This window comes from Triticum dicoccoides, chromosome 3A, assembly GCF_002162155.2.
Source record: "Triticum dicoccoides isolate Atlit2015 ecotype Zavitan chromosome 3A, WEW_v2.0, whole genome shotgun sequence".
Lineage (NCBI taxonomy): Eukaryota > Viridiplantae > Streptophyta > Magnoliopsida > Poales > Poaceae > Triticum > Triticum dicoccoides.
This window is the reverse complement of record NC_041384.1, coordinates 670,765,639-670,772,596: the sequence shown is the minus strand read 5'-3', so window position 1 is coordinate 670,772,596 and position 6,958 is coordinate 670,765,639. Positions and strand designations below refer to the sequence as shown.

Genomic DNA, 6,958 nt, shown 5'->3' with positions numbered 1-6,958 from the left:
AAAGCCAAAAAAAGAAATAAATAAATGGTTATAGTGAACAGTCCTATCATGCGTACTATGACCGTGGCAAAACAATGTATCAGAATGGTGATCTTTTGTCTCTGTGACTGACTAGTTAATTAATATACTTCTTCCGTCTTATAATGTCAAAAAGCGTCTTACATTGAAGTATAACTTTTTGTAAAGCCAAAAAAAGAAATAAATAAATGGTTTAAATGTCAGAAGTGGGGTTTGAACCCACGCCCTCGTAAGAGGACCAGAACTTGAGTCTGGCGCCTTAGACCACTCGCCCATCCTGACAATGTTATTACTTTTCTACATTCAATTCTAAAATTAGATGTGCCGACGGGCTGATTACGAACAGTTGGAGCCACCACCCCGCACATGCACGCTGGCCGCATCCATCTCTGTCTCCCGATCATCACGGCCGCTGGCCAGTACTGTACGTACGCTTGGTCGTTCGGTGGGAGTAATTGTCCGTGACCATCAGAAACTCAGATTGCCAGCCAGGTCAGCAGCACCCAGCACGTACGCCAAGCGAAAAGCGCCCTTTCGGAGCTCCCCGAGTCATCGTTCTATATGTCTCGTCTCGTCGATCTCCGTCGATTGGTACGCGACCATGTCCTTCGCTTCAGTTCACTCCACTTCCCTGATCACCGCCGTGCACATGCACATGGACGATGACTACCGCGATGCGTCGCCAGACAACCACCACGGGACAAGACGAGACGAGGACCAGTCGTTGTTTGATTGGGATCCTTGATTCATGTGGGTGCGGGGCTACCCGAGCTACGACATCTGCTGGATTGATTGATCGATGCAGATCGGATCTTTGAATTATACAGAGCGGCCGGAAATGAATTCACGACCGGGCAGGTGCAGCCTTACGCACGGGCCAACACGACAGACATCTAAGGACGTGTTTGGTTACATTATCAATCTAACCTGGTCCGGCGAGTCTGGCTTTATTGAACCGGTTTAAGGGGATGCAGGCCAAAAAATCTCAGATGCACATTACTTAGTTGTCTACATGCCCCTACTTGTATGAGACAATCATTTTTGATATGGCATTTGGTTGCCTGCATTGCATTAGGCGCATATATGACATGGTGTTTGGTTGCAACGTGCATAAGGTGTTGCCATGTGATAGCCTGGCTTATTAAGGATGATAGACTACTCATATCAATAAGGAATTCCTTCTTTTCCGGAAGCTCATTCGGACAGAACTTCAAAGTTAAGCGTGCTCAGCTTGGAGTAGTGTCAGGATATGTGACCGACCGGAAAGTTGCTTCCGGGTGCGCACGAGTGAGGACAAAGTACGCAGAAAAGACTAGTATTGATCTGTGGGGCCAGTCTAGATCCCGCCAGGAGTAACTACCACCGGCGGGTGTGTCCGGGGCGTTACAATTTGGTATCAGAGCCGACCCTCGCGGTTACACGGATGGTTGCGGACAGGTGCGCAGTCATGTTGTTCATGACGTTTGTGACCCGTCGTGGCACTCGGCATGGCACATGTACCGGACTGGATGCACAGACGTATGTGCCAAGAGGGAACGTTCCTGTGGCCCGACGAGGACGTCGGTTCCTCTGAGTGGGGTGTATGTGATAGCCTGACTTATTAGGGATTATAAACTACTCATATCAATAAGGAATTCCTTTTTTTCGGGAGCCCATTCGGACAGAACTCCAAAGTTAAGCGTGCTCAACTTGGAGTAGTGTCAAAATGGGTGACCGACCGGGAAGTTGCTCCCGGGTGCGCACGAGTGAGGACAAAGTGCGCAGAAAAGATTAGTATTGATCTATGGGGCCAGTCTAGATCCCGCCAGGAGTAACGACCACCGGCGGGTGTGTCCGGGGAGTTACATGTCACCACTTCTAACTAGTGGTGAGCTTACCACACAGAATTTGAATATGTAGCGTCAGCTACTTAAACAAATGACAGTTCATCCTAACTACCACCAAATGACAGTTCAAATTATTAAGAGCCATTGGCAGGGGATAGTTCATCGGTGTTGCTGCTACCAGATCTTCCTCTTCTTCTGCTGATGCTTCTTCTTCTTCTTCCATCTTCTTCAAATCCCCACTGACCTCTGTTAAGCCCAATGTTGGGGATATCGCTTATCGGGAACTTATCGGTCGACCCATGATAAGGGGTAAATCGGCCGATTTATCGCCATATCGGCTGATTTATTGTCCGATTTATCTTATCGGTTTGACAGCGGTAAGCGATAAATCGGCCGATTTATCGGCAGATCGGAAGATATCTTGAACAGTGGTTAAGCCACATCGCCTCTGAACACTCCAACCTTTTGTTCTTCCAAGCGTCATTGTCAAATGCCTCCACACCATGGCCGGAGCTAACAACATCGTCAGGCTCGATCTCTTCCTCCTCAGGCATGTGTTCATCAAAGCCCCACTGGAGGATCCAGTTATGAATAATGCAACAAGCAAGAACTAGCTTAACCTGAGTGGAGTATGGGTGGAATGGCTTATGATCCAGGATCTTAAACCTATTCTTCAGAGCTCCAAATGCCCTCTCAACAGTTACTCTAAGCCTGGAGTGTCTGAGATTAAACAACTTCTGTGCAGTCCTAGGATAGTTCCTACCAGAGAACTCGTTGAGATGGTACCTGGTTTTCCTGAAGGGTGGAAGAATACTCGGCCGACATGCATAGCCAGCATCTCCAAGGTAGAACTTGCCGTCCGGGATGTTGATCCCATCAGGTCGACTCATGCTATCACTGAGAATGTTAGCATCATGCATTGACCCCTCCCAGCCAGCCAGCACATATGTGAACTTCAGATCAAAGTCAACAGCAGCAAGCACATTCTGGCGTGTATAGTGCTTTCTCTCCGTGTATGCTGCAGACTATGACCTAGGAACTCTGGCAGTGACATGAGTATCATCTATTGCCCCAATGCAATTCTGAAAATGGCATCACAAGCCCGTGTTAGTGCTCAACTTGAACAATACAAGCATATCAAGCCATGAATAGTGTATATTGTCATTGCTCACCTTGAAGTATGGATGCCATCTTGGGCTTCCACGAATCTTGGGTGGAGTCTGACCAGATGGTCTCCTGATCATCTCTCCTCTAAGCTCTCCAATAGCAAAAAGCATCTGCTTGAATTACCTAGAGATGGTCTCCATTGATCTCCTGAACGTGTTGTGAATGACCCTAAACCTCTGGTTATGGCCAACAACATGGAGGAACATGGCACTTGCTCTTCGACACTGGTGTTGATGCTATCTTGTAGCAGCCCCTTGCTCCTGAAGGTCTCGACAAGCCTGGAAAATGGTGCTCTTTTCATTCGAAGCATCCAGAGATCCTCGACGTCATTGCAGTTGTAGATGTAGTTCAGATTTTGGATCCTCTCTTGTTCCCGGATAAACAATGGACCATAGAGGATCAAAGGTCTACCATCACGACGAACATCTCTCTGGTGCATGAACATGACACATGCCTCAAACACACTAATCAGTGCTGCTGCCTGGATTATCAGCCTCATCCGTGCGTCCATAACCTAGTCGACATCGACGGTTCGTTCAGTGAAAAATCGATCATGCACCTAACATAACGACCTAACCACCGAGCTAACAAAGGGGGAGGGGGTGCTGCTTACCGGCATCGGAGACGAGGATGGCGTAGGGGGAGCCATGGCACAGACTAGGTCGACTAGACGGTGGCCAACAGCAAGGGGAGCACCAAATCCGCCGCAAACGCCGCTGCCTCTTCCGCCGCCGCCACCGCTGCCTCTTTCACACATTGCCCAGATCTGCTTAAGGAGCTACAACCGGCGCTCCGGTGTTACATATGGGTAGCTCCTTACCCGGCCGCATGGGGGCATGGCTAATAGTGGTGGCGGACGGCGAGTGGAAAGTGGCGGCGACGCAGACGGGAGCGGGAAATGTGGAAGGGTAGGGTTTCTGTGCTAGCGGTCGACTTAAATAGCCGGGCTAGGCACTACGTGGCCCGGTGGAGCGGCGCCATCGGTCCGACGGAGGAGACGAGCTTCAGACCGCCGGTTTCGGACTGTTTTACTGAGGGACCCTAGTGCCAGTCCAACATAAAATGTCTCGCAACAAATTGAGTGATGGACAGAATTGATAAACTCAAAAAATCTTTTTCTATAAAGAAATCAAACAATATTAGTGGAAATGATTGACAGGTAACTTGAGACTTTATCTGCAGATCTTTTGCTGAAGGGGACTTGTGACTAAAAATCCACGGGTTCAAAAATAATTGTCTCCAACAAAGTTCATGCCTTGGCTACAAACTGCACCTAACTCGTCTTGGTCAAGGTGGGTGAGTAGCACATTTCAAGGCAAAAAGGATGTCCGCCACGAAAAAGAAAATTTAAAAATCACATTTCACATTTTTGAAGTATGAAACAAAATCTTTTTAATAAAGTCCTAATATGCATATGGATGTGCTCTACATGGGTATAATGTTGCACGATGAAATGGTTCACGACATGAGCTACAAAAAAAATCTTGGATTGTATAGTGAATAGTTGTATCATCCTTACTATGATCGTGGCAAAACAATGTATCAAAATGGTCCATCGCAAAAAAAATGTATCAAAATGGTCCATCGCAAAAAAAAAGTATCAAAATGGTGATCTTTTGTCTCTGTGACTAGCTAGTTAATTATATACTTCCTTCGTAGCATAGTGTCAAAATAGTCTAACATTAAGGGACAGAAGGAGTATAATTTTTTTATAAAGCCAAAAAAAGGGAATAAAAAAAAGAATGTCAGAAGTGGGGTTTGAACCCACGCCCTCGTAAGAGGACCAGAACTTGAGTCTGGCGCCTTAGACCACTCGGCCATCCTGACGATGTTGGTAATTTTCTACATTCAATTCTAGAATTTATGTGTTGACGGGCCGGTTACGAACAGTTGGAGCCGCCACTCTTCTTTCCCGCACACGCACGCTGGCCGCATCCATCTCCCTGTCTGTCTCTGACTTCGTCTCCCGATCATCATGGCCACTGGCCAGTACGTACGCTTGTTCGTTCGGTGGGAGTAATTGCCCGTGACCATCAGAAACTCAGATTGTCCGCCAGGTCAGCACCCAGCACGTATGCCAAGCAAAAAGCGCCCTTTTTTTCTTTTTGCGGGTAGAAATTTGTATTACTCAAAACCTCAAGTCCTTACAATCCATCGCAGCCAACTTCAAAGCATCTGGAGGTCCCGAACTAAGCCCAATCATGGTTATACCCTCGCTACGAGCAAAATATGCTAAACTATCACTAACTTTATATTGACTACGATTTACATGAGTAATACAAAAATCATGAAGGGACAAAAGGTATCTAATCTCCTTGATGATGGACGAGAAAACCGATCTATCAATATCTAAAGCTTGAACCAATTTTACTGCCATTAGGGAGTCCATCTCAACCTGCACTGGCAAGTCGCTTCTCTGGATAGAAAAAGATAGATCTTCCATGCATGCACATAGCTCAGCTTCAAGCGCGTCCCGACAGTGAAATAGTTGCCTACAGGCCCCTTTCATCTCTTAACACCATACCTGCACCAGCCGAGCCATCCTCTGCAAATGAGCCGTCAGTATTTAACTTGACAAAGCCAGAGCTAGGAGCAGCCCACTTGGGGTCTGCACTCTTGTCCATAAGAGGCCGAATTGCTCCATATGACATCAGGGACTTTCCCTTGGAAGGATCAGCAGCAAGATTAGATTTTATGCCAATGAGAGAGTCCAGGTAACTCGTCAAAAATCTGCGTGAAACTTTCATGGGTGGCGGGGCTTTGTTGTGAACAATCTTGTTGCGTATGTGCCACGCCCTCCACAGCGTCATTACCAGCATAGACCGTTCAATATCCTGCAATTGGGAGAGCACTTGCAACAACCATTCACGACCGGAGTTCTGGAAAGAAGATAGGTTTGGTAGAGGCCAGACTTCCGACATAACATCATAGAGCACACGTGATAATGTACAGCGACAAAGAGCATGAAAGGAATCATCGGTCTCCACATAACATACCGAACACAGGTCGTTAACCTCAAGCCTCTTTTATGCTTATTATTCCAAGTAGGAAGTGATTATGTAGCAGCTCGCCATGCAAAGTTGCGCACTGAGGAAGGAACATCAGCGGACCAAATGAGTTTCCAACAATCGCGACGTCCATCCGCCGCGTGCTAGAACCCGTGGCGCTGTCCCTGAAGGCCTCCTCAAAACCTATAAGCACTTTGAACAGAGAATAAGCCAAATTTACCTGGACCCCAAGCCAAGGTATCCTCCTCCAATCTCGGCGAGGCCCTAATCCCTAAGATCTCAATCACATCCGGGGGCACAAAAAATTGCTGCAGTAAATCGGTCTTTTAGGAATAGTTATCATTAAGCAAATCAGAGACAAAGTGATATCTGCATCTTCCTCTTACAGAAATAGGTTTGTAGGAGTATGGTCTAGGGATCCAATTGTCACGCCATACACGAGTACTCCTTCCATTCCCAACTCTCCAAATCAGTCCTTTCTTCAAGAGTTCAAGGCCGTAGCTAATTGCTTGCCAGGAGGAAGAAGCGTTACCCGTAAAAACCGTGTCCACAAGATTACCATCCGGGTAGTATCTCGCTTTTAGAATAAGTGCACATAGGCTGTCAGGCTTGGAAATCAGTCTCCAAGCCTGCCTCGCTAATAAAGCTTAATTGAAAATTCTGAAATCTCTGAAACCATTACCCCCTTTGCACTTTGGTTGCATATCAGATCATCCCAAGCTCTTCAGTGCACTTTCTCTTCGGACTATATGCCTCGAGTCATCGTTCTATATGCCTCGTCTCGTGGATCTCCGTCGGTTGGTATGTCACGATGTCCTTCGCTTCACTTCACTTGCCTGATCACCGCCGTGCACATGCACATGGACTGACTGACGAGAAGAATGCCAATCACAAGTTCGCATCTGGGACTGTGTGTGGTTCATGTAGCGGACGAGTGAA

At 47.1% G+C, this 6,958-nt stretch overlaps 2 non-coding genes across 2 annotated transcripts; both read right to left on the bottom strand.

Moving 5' to 3' along the window:
- Positions 1-216: 216 nt before the first annotated feature.
- TRNAL-CAA lies at positions 217-300 on the bottom strand. Its single transcript has one exon. It is a non-coding gene; the product is annotated as a tRNA-Leu (tRNA).
- A 4,454-nt stretch (positions 301-4,754) lies between these two features.
- Positions 4,755-4,838, bottom strand: TRNAL-CAA. Its single transcript has one exon. It is a non-coding gene; the product is annotated as a tRNA-Leu (tRNA).
- Between the last annotated feature and the right edge of the window lie 2,120 nt (positions 4,839-6,958).